Here is a 22,891-nt window from a genome sequence, read left to right on the forward strand (position 1 = left end):
GGATATTTCACAAGGACATGGGAAGCATTCAGATTAATAATTTTACTTCTGTTGATGAAAATAATTACGAACCTTTCACCTTTGAGTTGGATCAGTGTAGTACACAAGCTACATTTGAGAGTATTTCACTCTGCTTCCTATTGTATTGAGTTACTTAAGAGATTTATCTTACACCTTAGCTTAGAGAAACAGAGTCAAATTCATCAGTGGCTAATTTCTTTCTGAGAAAACAGTTTATTTTTCTCAAACTATCAAGAAGCCAGCTGTAACTTACATGTTCCAAATTCTGTTGGCACTTCAGAGGGGGCTGGAGCAAGTCTCTGAATTTTCTGGTTGAAGGTCTATCTTAGACAAGAAAAAATATCATTGCAAACTTTCAATGACATAAAGTCAACACAAACTCAAACATGACTTTTACTCGTAGAGGGACCGATATTATAAGAGTTTTTGAGGAAGATGATGGCGCAGCATATTTTTCCTCTGGGAAGATATGCTAAGGCACATAAAAATCAGAAAGGTGATTGGTGACAGCCCACATGGCTTCACTAAAGGCAAATCATGCCTGACAAATTTGGTGGGATTGTATGATGGGGTTACAGCACTATTGGATTAAGGTCAACATGCTGGAGGGAATGGATGCCATCTAGAGGGAAGTGGACAGGCCTGAGAGGTGGGACTGTGAGAACCTCATGGAGTTCAACAAGGCCAAGAGCGAGGTCCTGCATCTAGATTTTCCCCCTCTGCTCTGTTCTCATGAGACCACACCTGGAGCCCTGTGTTCAGCTCTGGGGTCCCAGCACAAAAAGGATGTGGGCCTATTGGACCTGGTTCAGAGGAGGGCCACAAAGTTGATCAGAGGGCTGGAGCACCTCTCCTGTGAAGACAGGCTGAGGGGACCGGGGCTGTTCATCCAGGGAGACCTTACAGCAACCTTCCAGTACCTAATTAGAAGGTACAGCCTACAGCCTACAGGAAAGCTGGGAGGGACTCTTTTTCTATGAGTGCAGTGACAGGACAAGGGGGAATGGCTTTAAAATAAAAGAAGGTAGTTTTAGTTTAGATATGAGGAAAAAATTTTTTGCTCAGAGGGTGGTGAGGCACTGGAACAGGTTTCCCAGAGAAGCTGTGAATGCCCCATCCCTGGAAATGTTTAAGGCCAGGCTGGATGGGGCTTTGAGTAACCTCATCTAGTGGGAGGTGTATGATTCTCTGATTAAGTGGCTTTCAGATTTTATGAGAATTCCATGAGTTGATGCCCTCTTTTTCTGGTGCTACCTTGGCTGTGGCAGCTGGTGAGAAGCAGCTTTCCCTCTTTTTCAGAGGGAAGCAGCAATGGCCCTGCTGCTTCCTTGCAGAAATCTTCCACAAACAAATTTTCCTTTTCCCTGCGTGGGATGTGATTAGCAGTAAAACTTGAACTGTTCCCACGAGCACTTATGACCAGTGTCATCCCCCCAGCTATGGAACTGCCCTGCCTCAAGAACTGCTGTGTGGCTAAAGCCCGCCCATTGGAAGAGAGAACTGGGACATGTGCATCAGCCCTTGTTTGTGTTGGTCTCTTGTGGTCTCTCTATTGACTGCTCCCAGCCTGCCCAAAGTAAAGTGTCTTGGGCTCATTTTTATGGGAACAGTTTTCCCCTGGGGGAGTTCTCCTCTCCCAACTCTTTCTCTCCAGTATTTCTCAGCTCTGTGTGCATGTGTGCAACTGGAGAAACAATAGTGTCTCTGCAAATTAATTCTCTCTTATATTCATTATTCTACAATAATATATTTATAGTTACCTGAGCTGCTTCTGACATTATGAGCTAGCATGAAGTCAATCACTCACTGCCAACTTTCATCATGCTGTTTTGTCAGTGAACTGCTTCAAATGCACTCATCTTGCAAATTGCGCAGCAAGAACTCCCTCTTCCTTAAGGGTCATTTTAAAAATAGTTTCCAAGAAGGCATATTCTAGTCCAAATTGCCTCTGGTTTTTTTTTTTTTTTTTTTTTTTTTTTTCCCAATGAAGGAATACAGCCTATAAAGGATGAGCACAAATGAAAATCCTGAAGCCAAACAAGCTTCGATTTCAAGCTGTTTGAAGTCTGGTTCCAGACTAGCTGGATACAGTTTCTTTTACATTTTTCTTCACTCCGTTTAAGACTCCTACATTTTCCTAAGGGATGGAAACTTTTAGTCAGTAATTCACATAGGGAATAATCAGATTATAAGAAAAAAAATAACAGATTCTAAGCTACCTTTTGCAGAGACAGTGACTAGCTTTGAAGAAATAGAGAAATCTGTGTAAATTACAAATCCATTTCATTCCAGAGCTGCTGCTTAATGTGCTGAATGGCAGATGTCATTTATTTAAGCACAAAACAGGTTAGTCCTTTTCTTATCAAAAATAAAGCTAGTTGTATAAGCAAGAAGCCAGTTCCAAGAGATAATTACCCCACAGGAAGAAAGCATTAGCATCATTCACCCATACCTAATAATTATGAAAATGATTAGATCATGATACCTGATAGTCCGTGCCTTATCATTTATCGAAGACTGACAGTAAGCATGCACACCTAGCGTGCTCTGCCTTCTCTGGAGGCTTTGCAGGCTCATGTATGGCTGTTTGATGGCCTCAAAGTCTGCTGAATGCAGTCACCAAAGTTTTTGACTTCTGTGTTTATGACAGAATCCTTCATTGAGGCGAGCCAGCAGAAAAGCTCTCCAGCACTGGCTGAACCAAGGTACTGCTTCTGGTGCAGATCTTTTGATTTTCACACAGCAATTGACCTTGCAGAATAAGAAGCATAAAGATCTTTTTTTGCCTCTTTCTCCCTCACCCTGACCACTAGATAAAATCTCACTTGAGATTAATCGTTGCTATTTCTAAGCAGTTCAACTTGCCATTTAGTTCTGGTCTCCAGCTGAATTTCCTGCCAGAGCTAGAGGACTCCAGTAAGATGTTAAGAAGTAGCCCATCATTCATTAAAAGTCTTCTATTTTCATATCTCTCCCCTCTATTTCCATTTATTTCTGTGGGACACAAACAATACTGAGATGCCCATCTTATTTATCACATACTTTTATTTATTCCTTGTTAGCTTCCATACAGTTTTTCAGAGACAGGTACCATCTACCCAGCAGTTATAGCTTAAACTTCTACCAATCCTTGTGATAACCTTCTTCTTCCACCTTATCAGTCAGCCGGTTCTCACCAGGGACTTTTTGGGCTTACTACAAACCACTGTGTAGCAAAAACCTAAATACATCAAATGAGAGAGGAAGAGGTGACAATTGAAATGAAACATGGCACTAATCCACTGTAATAAGTATGCATTAAACAATAAACAGTGCAAAATGTGACTTTACATTGTCCGTTACTTAATGCCATGCTGGAAGTGAGGCATTAACATTTTCACACTTTCTTGCAAATTCAGCCTTGCATTTTTACATGTCCATGGTAAAGTGAAGTCATTGAATGGTTCTTCAACATACGCAAAATGCATCTTTGGTAGTGTTAATGACAACTGGAGACCTCAAAGGTCAGGAAGACCTTAAAAGATGAGCCTAGAGCTCCAGAGAGTTTCTGGCTCTGAAAGGCAGGTATGTGTTAAGCCAACAGCTGACTCTAACTAATCTTTCGGCACTATGGTCATAGTTTCAAAAGCCAGGGACCTACATGTCATGTCAGACCAACTTGGGTCCCACAGGTGTGCTAATGTCAGCTGTGCACCATATCTAAGCAGATATTCCAGAAACAACCTGCATTTCTGTGGAAATGTCCAAGCTAATATAGACTGTTCAACATATCCTGGTTTGGCATCCATGGCATGGATAATGTTCAGCCCTGATTGTCCAGTGATGAGTAATTCAGAAATGTCTTTATCAGTGCAAAGGACTCCAGAACTGATCAGTTTTGCCCAAGGAAGGCAAGTGATAGGGGTAGAATGGGCAGACATGTCAGTGGCAATGAGTTGCACGTGTTGCCAAAACAGACAGGAAGCTCCTGAGGGAGACCCATTCTAAAATTTCCACAGCTCATAGATGATTCTGTTATGTAGACAAGTAACATGGAAACATACAGAGCAAAAATATGATGTGTCCCTACCCAGAGTCTTTTGTCCCCATCTATAATGAAAAAACAAAAACAAACAAACAAACACTAATTATTCCTCCTAGACTTCCAGATGTGTTCTTGTCTTCACAAGATTTCCTTCACATCACATTCTTTTTGAAAAATCTTTGAGTGAAACAAAACTGATTAATCTATCTTGGGGCTTTTGTTGATTTTTGGAAATCATTGCTCACAAGCTGATCAATCTGCTTAATTATTTATGCTTTTTTTTACTCTGATACACAGAGATCTTTCAGCTCCCTCATCCAAATTGCTGAATATTTTCTACAGACTCTTAAAATAGATAGCACTATGCTATTACAAATCCAGTAATTCTTCAGTGCACGTAAGATAATAGGTGTGCCATTGCCTTCAGAAAAAATGGGGTTGCCAGCTGATATTTATGTATTTACTTGAAGGCAGCTCTCTATTGCTGCTTGGATACTGTGGTGCAAAGTTTATGAATTTCCTAATCCTTCGGATTTTAGTAGCCCCTGCAAAGAGCTAGAGGTAGGTACTGTAATCACAACTGATCTGATTTGAGCTATTATCTCCCTCAGACAGCAGCTGCATGTGTTTGAAGGCAGTAGCTTTAAAGCAATGTCAGCACTGTCTGGTAACAATGACAACAAGTCAAGGAAAGAGTCGTGCTGAATGAGGTGCTCTGTTAGAGGAAGAAATGTCTTGTCATCCTAATAGCCACTTTGCAACTGTCTGCCTCTGTGTAGGGGCTTTGCCTGGAGTCTTCTTTTTAAATTTGCATACAGATTTCAATGACTGTCTGTTTGCTTAAGCCTAGACCTGTAACTTGCCCATTCCCACTGCAAATTATAGCTCTTGGAGGACTCATGGCTCCCGGGGAAGATACACTGCCTGTGTAAAGGCATCCTGAGCAAGAACCAGGCTATAAAAAAGGCTCAACATTTTAGTGGCTGTCTGCAGGAGATTTGCCTAGGGAACAGCTAGCGGGAATGGTGCAAAACAGGGCCAGGGCAGTGGGGAGAATCAGGGGTCTGGAGTCTGAGATGGCTCCCTGGTCCTTTTTGAATTTAGCATTTTTTGATGAATTATGCACTTTTCTCTGGTTAATGCTTTGTTTATTCACAGTTATGCCTCAAGAGCCTTCCTAAGGTCAGGCACTCCTTGCTAAGCAGCACCGACTCAGGGCAAGTCTCAGCCCCCAAAGGATTTACATCTAAAAAGACAAGGCAGAGGAAGAGGCAGGAGGGGGAGAGGAGGGAGCACTGGCAAGGAAAAGGTTAGATCACCTGAAAGAGAAAAAATAAGGTCAAGACAGACTTCACTTTATAGATTTTCTTGTACTTTCCTGCTGTATGCAGCAGGTCTGAAAAGGCAGGTAAGCTCAAAGAAAAGTGCTCTTCTGTGCACTGCGGTGCCTCTCTTCATGGTTAGACTAGAAAAGGTGACGCTGGTTTCAACCCCTGCAGCGCTGTGCTGTCTCTCTAAGAAGATGAATATGGGAGATGTTGCAGAGGCTAAAGAGGGAAAAAGCAGGTTCTGAAGCCTTTGGCATGACAATTAACTTCACAGCCACCTGGAGATATAGGACAGAGGGAGGAGGTCACCAAAAGACTGTTATTAGATTAATCTAAAGGACAAAAAGAGGAAACAGAAGGATGTGACAGGCTGTGGAGGTACATGGGAGTTAAGACTAAACCCTCTAAATTGTGGTATGGGAGTTCAGAATACAACAGGAGAGAACAACTTACCTAATTTGTCACGTGTGCAGACTATCAAACCTTGGCATCCATTTGTTGGTAGAAAGGATTTACGTTGCAGTGTGGTTGCACAAGTTATGCAGCAGAGTAAAGGTAGATGAACCATAGCAGTGAGTAAGGACAGGAGCCAGGAGCCAGGCTAGCTGTTTTGCTGCCCACAAACCCATGTGTTTTTGTTTGTTTTTTTTGTTTGTTTGTTTGTTTTTCCCATGCTACTGAGAAGAGAAGGACCCACAAAAAGCAGATTGTGCAGAGTGTATATCAGAGTGGGGCAGGAACTGGAGAGAGGAAAGAGGAGCAAAGAGTTGGGAAGATCAGAGAAAACACAAAGGCTGAGGAGGCGCATTTTGGCCAGGATGAATGGAAGAGTGCTGGAGCTCAAAAAGCCTGTGCAGCCCCCAGAGAGCTTTCCCAAGCTGGTGGCTCTCACTGAAAGGAGGCAGGGAGACCACCCTGCCTCTGGGGCTGGGGTTAGCTTTTACATCAGAGGCCCAGAGAACACCTCTCACTGTCTTACTTGGACTGTATCTAGAAGATACAAGTTTGGGATTTCCAGCCAAGGTGATTGACTTTCAAATGTTCATACACCATTCACATTTGAAAGCTCTGTACACAGGGGGAGGTGATGGGGTAGGATAGGAGGATAAGATGGATACGGATGGATACTTTTCTCTCTACTGCAGCCTCTGCAGCGACAAAGTAGCATGATCTGTGAAAAGCAGTGATTTTCAGAGAGGAACTGTTCCTTGGCTGCCTTTCAGGCCTATAATACACAATTTACTGATAAAAAGAAAAATAGGAGCTTCTCTGTTTTGTCATTTGATCACAGCTATGCTTGCTTCCTGCCAGCTTGTCAAAGCTTAGTGACAGCAGAAGGATCCTGCCAGTCTTGCTGCCAGTTCCTCTAATAGAAGCTCTCGATAAATCCTTCCTTATGTTTTCTCCCAAATGGGCCTGAACCAGTACCTTGGATTTGAACATCTCCAAAAACAGTGAGAGAGGAGTGTTCAGTCCAAATCAGAATTGCGTTTTGCTTGATTTTGTGTTGGAAATAAACTCCAAATGTAAATTGAGTCATCAGGGGCTTTTGGGTTGTTCAAAACCCAGAGCCAGGTCTGGATCTGCACAGTCTGCTTAGGCTGTCACAAGGGTCTGGGTGACTGATTTTCCAAGATATTGTTTGTCTAATTTGTTGCAGAAAATGTGTACTCTTAGGCCAATATGAATATTAAATAAATTAAATTAACACAAAATGCCTGTTTTATGTGAGAAAACACTTTTACAGAGGTTGAAACAAGTACTTTTAACTCCATATTTTCAATGGGCCATGAGCCATCCATCAGCCTATGGCTGAGTCATGAGCAGCAGCTTATTATGCATCATTATCTTGGTTGCTTGTTGTTTTGATGACTGTGGCTGCTTGCACTTTGATATACCGATAGGCTCTATTTGCAACAGTAATTGCCTTTAGCTTTCTTACTACTGCTATTGCTCCTGCTTACTGCAGGCTGCTGGCTCTCCAAAGTGGCCCCATCCACACAATCAGAAAGACGTCATCTAAGAGTTGAAATGCAAGGAACTGCACTGCCCATCCACCACATCTATGCAGTAAGTATGGTGACACAGGTCACAGCTCAGAAACCCAACCACGACAAGGCTGAGGGGTGTTATTCTGCCTATAGGATGGGCAGCAGCTTCCAGGTAGTGAGGTAGGGCTAGTCAACAATTCTTTTGAGTACATCTCATTGCAGTTGAATAAATCACCTTATATGAGGGGTTCTTTTCTATGCCTGTATGGGCATCCTGCATGCAGCTGCTTTTGCATAAAAAAGGATTGTAGTTGGAGAGACACAGGCAGAAAAGTAGGAAAAGGACTACTGAGAGCCACATCCTGACGGCAGTGTACCACATTGAACTACCTGGCACTGGCTTCTATAACTAAGTTTGAGACTGTATTTTAATAACACTGATCCTGCACATTGTCTTTACTTTCTTCTGGAAGAAAAATTCTCCTTAAATTTATCACTGAACTCTGTTATTGGAAAACATGGAAATAATTGCTTGATATGCTATGCCTGATTTCCACCTAAACTTTTTGTCCTGACAGAGGCTTGTAGATTTCTCCTCGTCCTTGTCCTTGTCCTTGTCCTCTTCGTCCTCGTCCTCCTTCTCCTCCTCCTCCTCCTCCTCCTCCTTCTTCTTCTTCTTCTTCTTCTTCTCCTCCTCCTCCTCCTCCTTCTTCTTATTTTTTAATTACTTATTTACACTTTTATTTCATTTTACTATGTTTCTATTTTTATCTTCTAGTCTTCTATTTTTAATTTTATGATTGAATATAAGTGTACATACTAGTGTGGTTGATAGCATATGAAAAACCTGATGAGCTGTTGCTCCCAGGATACTTAGCAGCAATTAATTTTGCTTTGTACCACTATCAGCCCATTCCTCATATATGCGCCATAAATGTCGTCAGACATCCCCTTGTTCCAGTTTATGGCACACTTGAGATAAATTTACCTGCTCAGCCTGAGTCATCATTTCATCTACATCATGTTGTATACATACTGGCTTCTCCTCAGCTAAATGATCCCAATCTTCTCAGCTCTCTTCTTACGTGCCATTAAGCATTTGCACTGCTTGTCCCCAATTGCTCTGCTTTCCACTGCGTCCTCTGCAACAGCAAAGCTGGAAAAGAATGGTGTTTCAGGTGAGGTTGTGTATCAGGTTATATAATGGAATTTATGGATTTTTCTACTATTTTTTGACTCAGCCCAATATTCTGTTTGCTTTCTTCTGTCTATAGCCATGTACTACGTGAAATATTTGCAGCAATGTACTTTCAAGTGGCCGAGTTGCAGCCCAGCAGTATAACTCTGTCCTGGTTTCAGTTAGGACAGAGTTAATTTTCCTTCTAGTAGTTGGTAGGGTGCTATGTTTTGGATTAGGATGAGAAGAGTGCTGATAACATGCTGATGTTTTAATTGTTGCAGAGCAGTGCTTACACCAATCCAAGGACTTCTCAGCTTCTCGCTCTGTCCTGCCAGCGAGCAGGCTGGGGGTGCAGCAGGAGCTGGGAGGGGACAGACCCAGGACAGCTGACCCAAACTGGCCAAAGGGGTATTCCATACCATCTGACGTCATGCTAAACAATATATAGGGGTGGCTGGCCGGGGTGGGGGGCCGGCTGCTCGGGGATAGGCTGGGCATCGGTCAGCGGGTGGTGAGCAATTGCATTGTGCATCACTTGTTTCGTACACATTATTGTTATTAATACTATTATCATTATCACTATTATTATTATTGTTATTATTATTTTCCTGTCTTAATAAACTGTCTTTATCTCAACTCACAGGCTTCACTTTCCCGTTTCTCTCCCCCATCCCAGAGAGGGAGGGGGGAGGGTGAACGAACGGCTGTGTGGTGTTTAGCTGCCGGCTGGGTTAAAACACAACAAACTCAAAGCACTCATTTGCCTGTATGAAGTCCCCTGTCTTTATCAGAGTTACACTTTTTCCACCTGTCTGCAGCACTCCCTGCATGTCCATCCAGTGGGATCTCTGATTGTTCCTGAGCAGATGAATCCTGTCTCCACGCCTCTTCCCATGCTTGATGGGCATCCTCGCATGCTCCCCTTGCGCTGTACGAGCGACTCACTGGCAGCCACTGTCCTCTGCTCGGTGGAGGAGCCTCATTTGGTGTCACATCACCTAACAGCAAGTCTCTCCTTGCTGAAGGTGACCTGTATTGTGCTCACTGCACCTCCTAGCTTCCTGTCTCATGGCCATTCCTCTCTAGTTTTGTGCAGCTATTCTATTAGGTTCTCCCTTTCCTTGTAATGAGACTGTAGCATCAAGTGTCATTGTCCTTTTACCCAGAGGAAGAAGGTCCAGACTGTTTCAAAGGCAAAAAAATTACAGCAGTGGGCAGGTGTTTACAGTATCTAAATTACAATTTGTTAACACCAGTAGAGTTTTATTAGGAGGTTATTTCATCTTCCTACAGCTACTGCCTCTCTGACAATACTGATTAAAAACTTCGTTTGGTTAGAGCATTATAATTTCTTTGCCAGCACAGGGAGGCTTTACGTCTGAGGTTAATAAAATGTAACATTTCATTCCAGAGATCACAGTTTGTGTCTCATGCTGTAACGCTCTTTGCTTAGAAACATTTTCCCCTGGGGTGGAAAATGGCTAGGTGAAAGCATTACACAGAAGCACTGCTTTAGAGCTGTCTGTGTCTATATTTGCTTTCATGCAGAGCCAAAATGGGGACTCTTAGGCTTAGCAAGCTGCAAAGCTTTAAGAACTACAGTGAGTTAATGCACCTGGACAAAAAAAACATGAGAAAATAAATATATTTTAAGAAGTGACAAAAGAAAGTTTCTTAAAAAGTTTCTTCCAGATCAAAAAGATTCTGATTTCAGTTTCAGGAGGAGATGATCTGAGGCTTCTACTCTGCTGTGAGTTTTAAACCACTGACTGAAGGAATCAGTTTGCTGCCTGAGTCGTTACCCAGAAAAGCAGGGTGTTCCCTGACTGCGGTTATGTGGACACAAAAAATACCGATGCCCACAGAGATCTTCTGTTCTACTGGAGGAGTGATAAAGATAGCAGTAAAATGTCATTTTCTTCCAGTTCAGGAGGAAAATAAGGGACACTGAGGGTAATGGAGGTAAGGATGAACAGCTCAGAGGTCCAGCTTGGAGAGGGAAATGGAAGAAACAGCTACACCACTACGTGATTATTTTGCTGCTTTTAAAATGTGTAAGGCAGCTCCCCTTAGTAAACAGAAATATAATGGAAGAGAAGATAAGGTATAGGAGGAAAATGAAAGTATTTGGCATTAACAATGTCTAAAAATGCAGCATCTTGATAGTAGCAGCCAAGAAGCCAGCAACAGCAACAGACAATCCATTTTGTAGTCCTGAAATTCAGTGCAGCTTCATTATCATTTAACTCATAGTTTAGCAGTTAATGTTCTCCCTGGTAACCACATGCAAGAACTATGTCATACTTTGCTGTTCCCATTTATTCAAAGGTTCACAGCATTTCTCCTGCACAGATGGTAAATAGGACAGCCCTTTTTTATCCTGCTCAGACCTGCTGATGCTCGGACACAAGGTGGGAGGAGGGAAAACCAGAAACAGTGGAGAATGTCAGACCACTGAAGTCTGATAACATCTTTTTCATCTACATTCTCCAAGATGTTAAATAAATAGAGTACCATCACCCTAATGACAGGGGATGCATCTTAAATACATCTGCCTTCATGTGGCTGGGGCCTAAGTTCCTATTATAAGCAGCACAGATGTGGGATGTGACTGAGCTTCCTAAACATGAGCATCCTGTGCCACTGGAATTTCTTGGAGTCTGCTCTCCAGCCTTGCTCTGCCACTGCAGAAGGGAACGTGCCACTGTTTGGTCTTGTAACATATATAGCACCTCTATAGGGATGCTTCAGATATCTCAGGGCATGTAAAAATGATAACGCTTATGTGCAGCAACTGAATCAAGCCCAGATCATTTGAGTCTGGATTTATGTTGGAGGGACAAACAAAAGGGCAAAGAGCAGAACTGGTCAGAAAAGCCAGGCTGCAGCCTGCTGCCAAACTCATGGCAGGAAGACAAAGGGCAGATAGTAGGAAAAGTTCTAGGGATGACCTCCAAGAAAGGCGAGATTAGATTTCAGCAGGTGGGTTTCTTGAAGTTGTTTTGGGAACCTGCTGTGATTTTTAACAACCAGTGTGATGAACCCGCTCGGTTGTGAGCAGTCTCCAGCACAAACTGACCCATGCCACCACAGTTCTGCTTTTATTAGCCCTCTCTGCTACACCAAATGCTATTTTGTGATGAGAAGGGCTCTGCTGGGTTCAGAGGCAAATAATGACTTAAATCTCCTCAGTGCTCCCTTGTGATCTTTTGTTAACCAGGGTCCATTCCATGGTTCTCTTTCATATGGGTTCAGATAAAATTAGAAAGCACTTTCCTTTTCTGCTTTTCCTAACAGATTATTTCTGCAAATCCCAGCTTTGCAAATGCCAACTGCTCAGACACTTGGGTTTCTGCATGCGCCTTGAAAGCTTTGCAGCAAAAAGTGTATATCGTAACAACACTGGTACAGTGCCTTTACCATCTCAAGGTTTCCAGTGTAGGGAAGGAAGGAAGAAGTGGCCATGGATTTTGTGGGTTGCTTCACTGGTGGAGAAGGGTTTTTCCCTGTTGTCACACTGAGCCCCCAGCTCCTGTCCTTGTCTCAGCATGTAGCAGGAAGCACCACATTTGAATGTAGACATCTCAGCACTTCTTGCCTAAACTCAGAAATCTTAGAATAAGGCACAACCTTTACGCTTCTGATCATAATGTAACCTTGTGTACTCATGCCAGGGCTGGATCTTGTTTGGGCCATTTCATACCTGAAGGCAGCAACACTGCAGAAGCTGGTTAGGGTCATCCCTGCATGTCCTTCTGTCATAGCCATTATCTCTGCGTGCAGTCGGAGGGCTGCGTTAGCACTAAATATGGCAAGGAGCATGTTGTTGTCTGCCAGGTGGACACAGCCACAACTGTCACATTGGGCATGAAAGCGTACGTGAGAGACAAGCTTGCTGCTGCACTGGGGTTTTGGGTGCTTGTGGGGTTTAGAGCGATGTTGGCTCTGTGGTGCTCAGGTGTGGTGATCCTCATGGTGACATAGATCTCCAGAAGTCTGAGTGCCCTGGAAGGAACCATCTGTGACATGAGCCCTTGTGATTTTTTATGGCTCAGAGCAGTGGAAGGTCATGTGTGTTGTAATGTAAGGTCATGTGTGTTGTTGACTCTGCACTAGGACCCGAGGCAGGGAATATCTTGTGTCTCCATTTGGCTCTTACCAGTCTTGAGTGACTTTTGTTTTATTTTTTTATTATTATTTTTTTCCCTATTTTACTGTGTCACATGGAATATTTCTTTACTGAGCAGAACAGGTTTTTATTTCTTATATTATGCTCTTGCTGAGGACTCCTTGAAGCATCTCCTGCCCAAGGCAGGGGTGCTTCTTCTCTTGCCCACCACACTACCCTCGGTCTTGTGGGACTGCTCCCACGATTGTGGACTAGGTACCCTATCCAGCCTGTAGTGTCCTTATCGAGATGGCTGTTGCTGGTGGACTGCCTCAAACAGGGGTGGGGCTGGCCAGGTAAAGGTGAGTATTGCTGAGGCCTCCCTTGGTAGCCTGGCCAGAGCAGACTCAGGATATGGGCACAGCTGGACCCAAAGGCCAGGTGGTGAGAATGGCCAGGAAATTCAAGCTTGAAGGCATTGCTGTGGGCATGGTATCAGGACAATTTCAGATGCGGCCTGCCTGTCTCTCAAAGTACTTAACATGCCACCTGAGACTCTTGTGAGTGTTTGATTATAGAAATAATCTTTCTTCATATTGTTTTGGTTTTTGCTTTTTAACCTTTGGGAGAAAAAATACTTCAATTAAATTACAGACATGAGTGTTTGTTGCATGCAAATGGATGGGATCCTCTGTGAACAAATTATTCAGGAAAACTCGCTGACAGAGGTGTTTTGCCTTCTATCTGAGACCAACAGAAATGTTACAAATAGTTGAATGGAACCAGGCCTGGAAAACACTGGGTTAGCCAGGTGGGAAGGTGGCTTGAAGTGCTATGCCCTGCACATTCCTCTCAACCTTCTTGAATTTCCTCTTTCTGTTAGGAAAACTGTTTTCCTCTTCTGCATGTTGCAGGAGGTGGATGGCTCCACCGCCCCAAACCTCACGCAAGCTCTCAGCTCCGGTAAAAGAGTGGGCAGTGAGGAGATAGAAGCAAAGGCTTATTTTTGAGGAGTGCCACTCTAGGTGGAGCATTTTAGACTGATAAGGTCTGCAGCTCTGCCAAATGCGAACTTGAATGTACACACCCAGCTTGCAAAATGATATTTGTATTTTTTTTTTCCTCTAAAATTACCATAGTCTCCATCTGGTAACTCCCTGCAGGACTGAGCTGTATTTGTGTGGATGCTTTGATCAGGACGTGGTGTACAGCCTCTTCTTATGCCTCCCATTTTGGGTTTTGCTCTCTGTTTATGCTGTAGAAGTAAATTAATTCATGCCACCGGCCCCAATGTCCAAATGAAGCACATCTGTGCAAGACAGCGACAGAGGCAGGTGTGGGTCCAGGGGTGTTTCCAGCACAGGCACAGCGTCAACTGCCTCATCCCTGCACATCTCAGAGAGTGCAGCCAGGCTGCTCTGTGCTTCCAAAAAGGTGTCAAGCGACGGATGTGGGAGCCAAAGTGGGGGCACCAAGTTTGGAAAATTTTACAGGAATCTTGGCACTTGCCTACTAGCCTTGCCTGGATATAAACAGTAGTTTTTGTCAGAAATCTGCCTACAGATTCCCCCTCTTCATTTTCTCTCCTCACTGTATCTCCAGATGAGAGCTTTAATGCTTCACAGTATTACAGGTTGTTTTAATTCAAAAAAACAGCAAGAGGTCTCCCTATCATACACTATATGTTTATATGAGTGTATATATAGGTATATTGGTCTGGATAGCTATAAAATTTGGTAGATCATGCCTCCTTTCATGTACAACGCTTTTGCCAAAAAAGAAATAAAAAATCAAGTGTGATTTTCTTTGAGGTCTCAAAAGAAGAAAGAAGGAGAGTAAATGCTCTGTGTGCAGTTTAAAATCTGTCACTGGAACGTTTCCTCTCAGTTTGAACTTCATATTCATCTTTCCTGCTCCCTGCTGCACTCAATATATTTCTTCTACTGTAGTGGTTTTCACACAACTCCTTTGGCAGCCATAGGAGAATTTCGCACCACTCAGACTGCATTAGCACTTAGGCACCCTGAAACATCAACCCCTGTATCTGACTTAACAAAGCACTTTGAATGGAGGGGTGAAACTTTGCTGAAAATAGGTTTGTGGAAGTGGTTCTGGGTTATAGAAGCCCTTTTCCTTCTTTGGAAGATGGATGGAGAATGGATGGATGGAAGGAGCAGGGGGTGCTCTGGCCTGTTTTTAGTCTTGGGGTGACCAGATCTGTGGATGTTCCAGCCTCATAATGTGTTCTTCTTTGTGTTTCCTTTAGAGATGAGCCAGGTACACTGTAGGAATAAGGAGAGAGATATAGGGTGAGTGAAGAGGAATGGTTCATGGTTTAGAAGCTGGTGAGCTCAGTGCAGGACCCAGCTCTGGTACAGTGTGGTTTTAGTGCTGTCCTCCAAGCTCAGTTCTCTGTAGGTAAATGGGAAAGAAATTTGCTCTCTGCTTCCCAGTTGCATTGTGCGATGCTCAAAGACTGCAGAAATAGTGCTACATAAGATAGGTCGATATGCTGATGGGTAACTTACTGCAGAAGAACAGGAAACAAAGATAAATGTTACCTTTCCTTTGTGCATCTTAGAGCCCTTTAGAGACTCTAAGGTACAATATATAGAAGAAGCTTCCATGAACATAATAAAAGCATGTTTTTAATAAGAATGAAATCATTACACAGAAGTACAGCTTACATTGATTTTAGTCAAGTCCTTAGTAACTCAAATTAATATAATATAACCCACTGCTTAGGAAAAAAAAATGTAAACCACAGCACTTTTCATGGGGAGATGATCCTCATGAGTAGGATTTTCAGAGTTGTCCTCTAAGCAAGCCATTTCTTTTGGGGGCAGATGGAGATACTCAGTGTCATGGAAAGTGGGGCCTAATTAGCCTCTTCTTATAAAGCTGGGATTTCTTCACAGTGGTGGTAGACCTGAAACCTCTGGTAGACTGGAAAATGCCTTGGGAGACTCAGGAGTTTTTTCTCATGCCTGATGTCAGTTTTGAAGCTGGAGTGAAGCCAGCAGTTTCTGTCTGTACGTAGGTATTAGTGTATGTAGCAGCAGAATTATTTTGCAGTGCTATAATTACAGTTTGAGTCTAGTTTCTTACCTAAACTATTATGAGGAGTAAATGCATACAGGACATGCTTCCTGCAGAAGTAAGCTGAATCTGTCAAACAATTTAGAAGTAAGTCTACACCTACGGAAAAATAGACTTTAATCAAACTGCCTGATTTAATGCCTGTATTAAATCAAACTGCCTGATTTAATGCACTCCTCAGCAGTCATCCATGGAGTACTTTTTAAAAACCAGAGTCTTTTGTCTGACATAGAAGTAATATAAGAAATGCTCAAAAAGTCTAACTTATGTACAATAAGTTTTTATCCCAAGACACTTTGCCATCTTGTTCTGCAAGGTGAGAGCATCTCCTTAGCTATTGGTGGTAAGAGGTTCTCACCTGACTTCTGACCAGCTTTCCTCTAATAATACAGCACCTTTAGCTGGAGAAGTGTAGGTGCAACTGAGGAGTGCTGAAGTCAATTGGTTCATGTCCTCCTCAGTAGTGTTCAAGTATATTTTGGAGGAACCTCAAATGATTTGAGCTAGGCTGTTATTCCATTAATTCCAGTGTGTTATTTTGTTACAGATCAGAAACAGAAACGTGGTACGTGGTATGTGTAAATATATATACATGTATGTATAGTGCATTGCATTGCCTTCATTTTGTTTGTTTGTTTGTTTGTTTGTTTGTTTGTTTTATGAAAGAAAAATACTCTAAATGCTGAATGGACTGTAACAAAAAATATTGACCAGTTACAAAGGTAAAGAGTATACATGTATAAATCATCGTCATGTTTTCTGCCTTTGAGGACAAATTAACTGTAAAAAATGCTTCCTCAGAGAAGCAGATGATCCAAATGGATACACACGGAAGGGGATGTGTTTGCACTAAAGCCAGTGAGAGGTTCAGATTTTTATCTAGGAGCTATTTATTTACTCTTTAAAAAAAAAAAATCCATATAATCCTTTTGCTATTACCAGAGTTATCTGTGCATGGACTGGGCATAATCTGGAGTTTCAGAAACCGCTTGTCAATGCTGTGAAAATTGAAAATTGAAGTCATGCCTTGCAGGAATATTTACAACTAGAAAATGGGCAGGAAGAAAGCAAAATCTGTTGAAAGGAAAAGCATTTAGACCTGACCTGTTTATCCACTGAGAAGTCTTGGGCTTTATTGAACACCTACTGTTACTTTATTGTGTGTCAGATGGAAGAGGCTTACAGCATCAAGGTAGTTCAACAGCTGTGGGCACTTTCTTGGCTTGATCTAGAATAGGGAACAAGAGCTGGAGATGCCTGGGGAGATGAAGAGATGGAACAATAGCTGAAAGGAACAGAGCCCTTGAAAGAAAGAGAGAGGTGGGGATGAGTATTATCGTCAGAGTACCTTGTTTATCTCCATCTTCATTTTCCTTTCTCAGATCTTGTGATCCCATCTGGTGAAGTTCACTGGTTCATTCTTCTTTACCAAAGGGCTCCAAGCAGTTTTCCCTGAGTGTCCTGGTTTCAGCTGAGACAGGGTTAATTTTCTTCATAGTTGCTGTTATAGTGTTGTGTTTTGGATTTAGGAAAAAAATAACTGATAACACAATGGTGTTTAGCAGTGCTTTCACAGAGCCAAGGACTTTCAGCTTCTGGTGCTGCCCTGACAGTGAGGTTCCTGGGGGTGCACAAGGAGCTGGGATGAGGCACAGATAGAAACTGACCCAGACTGGCCAAAGGGATGTCCTATACCATGTGGTGTCATGCTGAACAATAAATATGGAGTGGTTGGCTGGGGTGGGGGCTACGGCTGCCGCTTGGGGTCTGGCTGGGTATTGGTTGGCTGGTGTTGAGCAATTGCAGTTTTTTGTTTGTTTGTTTGTTTGTTTGTTTGTTTCCTGCAAGGAGGAAGGTGGCCAAGGTGGCTTACTGGGAGAGACTTAAGTAGCACTTAAGTGTGGAGGATAGACAAGAAGATCTGGAAGATGGTTCCAAGCTGCTGATGCAGCAGATAGGTCGGTGTAGCAATGACTGTGAGAGGAGGCAATGAACCAGCAGGGAAGATAACAGTGCCAGGCAGGGCTGAGGGAAAGAGAAGGTGGTGGAAGGCTTAACAAATTAGAGTATTTACTCTTTCCATGCAGGTCTGGGCAGCTGAATACATTTGGTGCAGGAAATCTGACTCTCACTCAGGAACTGTGCTTGTGACTCTTAATAAAGTTGGAAGTGAGGCTGGCTGAGACTATTCTGAATTTCCATACTGATCATAATTCAAGTGAGCACGAGCGATTTCAGAAAGACCATGTCTCTGCCCTTGCCTGTCCATATGGTACGTGCATAAGCAAAAATACACATTCCCCAGAGAATTCACAAATCACATAAAAGAGGGAAAATAATTTTTTTTTTCCACAGTGCTAATCACCATGGTATCCAAGTGTCTATTTGTTACGCTTGCATAAATCATTGCTTTTGTAACAGCCTCGGGGGGGGAAGTTTTGTCTAATTTATTGGGACTGTCTTCCACGATCTCTAGGCCTACACGAGAATGAAGATCAGCAGAGGGAGAATGCAGTACAAGGAGGAGGATGTGAAAGGGACAGGGCACAATGGGGAGTGGTTCCTGTGAATGCACAGAACAAACCTTTAATCCTACCTAAACGAAACAAGGCCAGATAGGAACAAGGACAGCTAGAAACAGCATTCATTATTCTCATACTAAACCACTAACTTCCTTTTGCTGACTTGATGCCTCAGTTTAGCCATACTTTACTTTGGGTTGCTTCTGCTTATTTTTCGTTGTCTGTCTTCATCTGTACTCGTCTCATAACCTCTCTGCCAGAGGAATTGATAGAAGTGCCTTTTGCTGTTCATGCCTGCTCTATTTTAAATGATTTTCTGAAGTCTGGGAGCAAAATTATGGTGTGTTTGGAGACATAAAAAGTGTCCGGGTGTCAAGGGATTTAAGGATTTAAAAATATATGGGCAACCTCAAAGATAATCCTTTGAATATTAAAAGCAGCAAACTTGCCAAGTCCTTTGAATAGCACACTATATAATCTGTGAAGGAATTTCAAGGTGCCTGTTACCATGGCACCTCTTGGAAAAGCTTAGCAATACTAGCTGAAAAAATGGTGGTGGTGGGTTAAAGCAAGAATAGCAGCTCTGAGCTCAGGCACACTGTTGCTGTACCTCAGCTGACCATGTACTGAAGTGCACGTAGCTCTGATTATGTTCTTAGTCCACCACAAGTGCATGTTAAAACTCACCACCATAAACCTCTTGCACTTAGGTTTCAAATTGAACTTGCCTCATAACTAAACCCAGCAACTGGTAGTTGTGCTGCTTGGTTAGGACTCACAGAAGCCCAAGAAATGTCGGTGATGTGACTGTGTCTCTGCGATGAATCTGAACTCAGCTCGCAGTTCCCTCTGTGGTTTGGGCAACTCCCAAGAGGTGGGATTTGGCTGACTGAGTGTAATGTCTGCATCTGAGCTAGTCCTCTTCCATTTGTCATGAATGGAGATAAATTGGCTCCTCTCGTTACGGTAGATCTCATTTTAAAGTAAAACTCTAAAATAAGCCAACTGGAATATATCCTAAAATCAAATTTTCTTCCATTGGCTATAAAAGACACCTTGGATCATTAGTGCTGTCAGTGTAGGCAACGACACCGCAGACATTTCCACAACTCAGCTAACCAGATGGAGGCTTTTAGTGTAATTTGAGATGTTGAGGGACCCGAGACATCTGTGTGGGGTTGGACAGGATGACATGAGGCCAACAGGAGACACATCTTTCGAAAGTGGCAGCTGGAGGGTGTCTCATAAAGTACTAAAATCTGATAGCTAGAAACTAAATAGGGCCCTTTGGGTGGGGTACAGCTCCAGACTAAGACATTTGAAGTAAGGTATTGTCAGGTAAGTGCATGTCAACTCAGCCTCTAAGCACCTGTAGAGAATTAAAAGCTTATCTCAGCTGGTCAGACATAGGCATGCTGTACCATTTGAGATGTCCCATCTTTCCTACCATCTGCTGTTCCAGAAATGTGTAAATGCTACATCATATCAGGCTTTGTATCAGACACTCTAGGGTATATAAAGCATCAGATGACATTCCGATGGACTGAACCTTGTCTCTAGTCAATACAGTCAATAGATACTCGAGTACAAGTCATCTCACCTCAAATCACTGAGTAGCTGGCCAGCTGAATCACTCTTTAGATGGGGAATTTAAAGATCCAGGGCTCAGTCCAGTTGCCCACCCATAGACATATATGGTCTCTGAGGGGCTCTAGGATGTCTGAGACATCTGCATGGGCTTGGCAAATATGACGCAGGACCTGCGGGATACCTGTGTCCTTCTGAACCAACAACTGAAGGTAACCAGCAGGTAAGGTCCTTTAAGGTGTCTCAAATTATTCTAAATACCTTTGTACAAGCAACTGCATGAGCGTAGCCACTGAAATGGAGGTGTCCAAGTGTCTGATTTAATCCTTCTCTAAAAGACAGTTGTAACAAATATCACTCTTTACACTTTTCTCTCCTTATTTATACTAGGCTTCCTTTATATGATCTTCACTTTAATGTGGGACTTGTTCTTGTTGAAGCCTTTCAGTGTTGCAGTGAGGATAAGAGAAAAACCATAACATAATTGAGGCAGTCTGCTCCTATCGGTATACCCCAGACCCTCTGCAATACTCCTTAGCATGGAGAATACTTTTCCAGCAGGGCCTAAGCCAGTTGAAATTCATCAACCATTGCTAAGAAAAACTGAATTAACTTCACATCTCAATGCAGTTACACTCAGAGATGTGTAGCATTTTTATCTGAAGACCATAAATTTATTAGGTATAGGATCTTTCGTATACGCAGTTATTTGTACAAGTCTATAAATTGTGCACTACATTGCTAATAGATATACTGAGAAACAGTCTCTCTGCTGGTAGAGCCCAAGCTTCCTCATGCATTTGTCTTTCACCCCAAGAGAGAGCACTTCCTTCATATCCCCAGGGTTGCAGTAAAAACCCTATAAAAATATTTTTTCCATGGTGTGGTATTTATCTTAGCTGACTTCTGCTGTCTAAAGCCCATTCAGAGCTTATCCAGATTCCCTTAAAACCACTGTAGCTGGAAAACTTTGGTATCCTGCTCTCAGCCCTAGTTACTCCCTTGTGGAATGAAAGCAGAAATATTTACTATTATCTGTTTGGTTTGTTTTGTGGCTTAAGCCGATACAGTTTTTAAAAGTATATATGACTAATATATTGTTATGATGGTTCTTAAGAGAGAGAAGTTGGAAAGATTCAGCTCTTTCCAACTCATTTATACTTTATCAACATGGAAAGTGACACAAATTTTGCCAAAATGTATAAAGGACAGCACTCAGCGGTCTGTCAGTTGTAGAGACAATATGTCAAATATCTGCCTTGATGGGGATACAGATCACTGTCTGTGCAATTATCTCCTGTGACCATTTGTGGTTACTGCCCAGACTTGATTTGCTGCCAACCTGCCAACCCTCTCCTTTCTCTTGGAATCTATTCAGTTTTATTTCATCATTTTCGAAAGAAAAGGCTTTGATCACAGTTTGGGATCTGAAGGAGAAGAAAGGGTCTGTTTTGATCTCTCCTCTACCACTTTATCTTCATAATATTCCCCTGGCAAATGGCATCTCATCCTATGGTGTGATAATTTTGGTAAAACATCGACACCAGGTTACAATACACATTTACCTGCAACAGCTCCCTGTAGTGAAATGGTTTGTTAATGAATTACTTGTGTTTGAACTTGATGTTTGTTTTGTTCCCTTAGAAAATCCCACTTTTGTTTTTAAAGTTTCAGTCAACGCATTTCAGTATCAGTTCCACTGGGAATGCAAATGTTTTGGTATTTTTTATTTGAATCTTGTTGATATCAATATTTGATTATTTTGCATTGGCTTTCGTTGGTTTTCAACAGATGGACATTTTCCGGGGAAGAAAAGATGGTGACTGGGAGTTTCAGTTCTGTTAGATCCACGTCTTGGGGTGTTCCATCATGCTCCAGCCTGAGCTCAGGCATTGCTAAATTATGAACGCTATAATCCATCCCTCAGGGTAAATTGGCTGCGCTGTGTCTTTCAAGAGATACTGCAGCAGCTCAGGCAGTCAAAGATTTCAAAACAACATGTTCAACATCAGTGGTCTCAGTGAGAAATGAAAATCTTCTCACCAAAAAACTTAGATTATGCAGAAACAGACTTTTTTTTTTTTCTGTGTGTGTGTGTGTCAAAAAAATGTTGATGAAAATTCCCTATTGCTTTTCTGAAGAGGAGAGTTGTCAAAGGGCTAGAAAAGAGAATGATGTCAATATATCAATGGTGTGATTTGTGGCTAGTCTGGATTGCACTGTAGATTTTTCTGATTCTTTGTGATGATGTGCCCTAATGTGTCAGAGCAGAGGCAGTGACAGAAGTGGAGTGGTATTTTCCCCATTCTGCTGTGTACGGTACCATTGCCTTGCTAAAGTATTTTTACTGCAAGTCCTGAAGAAAAGTGTTTTTGTGACGTTCTGTAGTTTTCTGTTAAGAAGGAGCCCTAGATTTTGCTCTAAATTTAAATTTCACCTCTGCTTCTCTGGACATTTTAACTACTCCTGCCTCACCTGCCACAAACTCCTCTAAGGCAGTCTAGTTTCAACTCAGTCTAATGCACCGCAGATTGCTCAGAAGCAAAAGTGCAAACCAGATGGTTGGAAACCTTTGTGTTCCCAGAGGATGTCATGGACAGAGTCCAACTTTACCTCTGCTGCCCAAGCTGCTGAAACACCAAATTTAAGATTTTGTTCATATTCAAAGTGCATTTTAGACCACAGCAAATCAGAAGGCTTATAAATCATTACTTAGCACTGGGGAATATCTGATGGCTTGAGCACTCACAACATGTGGAATCTGGAAAGAAACACTGTGAATGAAAAGCTATTTTTATACAGAAAGGAAAGACACTGTGATATACAATAATTCCTTGTGAATCATGTAATTGGCAGTTTGTAAGCAAAATAAAAGGCATGCTATTTTGTTAACAACGTGTAGGAATTAATTTTTACTTTGATAATAGAGCAACCTACAGCAAGTGTCATCGCAGAACATTTCACTAGTAGACAAAGGAAACTTCCTTTGCTGCCAGTCAGATATTTTTTGCTCCTGAATGACACAGGTGAT

General features: G+C 42.3%; 1 protein-coding gene across 2 annotated transcripts in view; it reads left to right on the plus strand.

The window, feature by feature from the left end:
- LOC308190440 (uncharacterized protein) overlaps positions 1-22,891 on the plus strand; it is a 304,946-nt gene that overhangs the window by 72,337 nt on the left and 209,718 nt on the right. Inside the window, exon 1 of one of the 2 annotated variants that reach the window (XR_013947187.1) lies at positions 9,033-9,055. The exons of the other annotated variant lie outside the window; for it this stretch is intronic. The gene's annotated coding sequence lies outside the window, so the exon portion shown is untranslated. Of the gene's footprint in view, positions 1-9,032; positions 9,056-22,891 lie in introns of those variants that run through there. 2 annotated transcript variants of the gene reach the window in all.

This window comes from Anser brachyrhynchus (genome assembly GCF_964034855.1).
Source record: "Anser brachyrhynchus genome assembly, chromosome: 1".
Classification (NCBI taxonomy): domain Eukaryota; kingdom Metazoa; phylum Chordata; class Aves; order Anseriformes; family Anatidae; genus Anser; species Anser brachyrhynchus.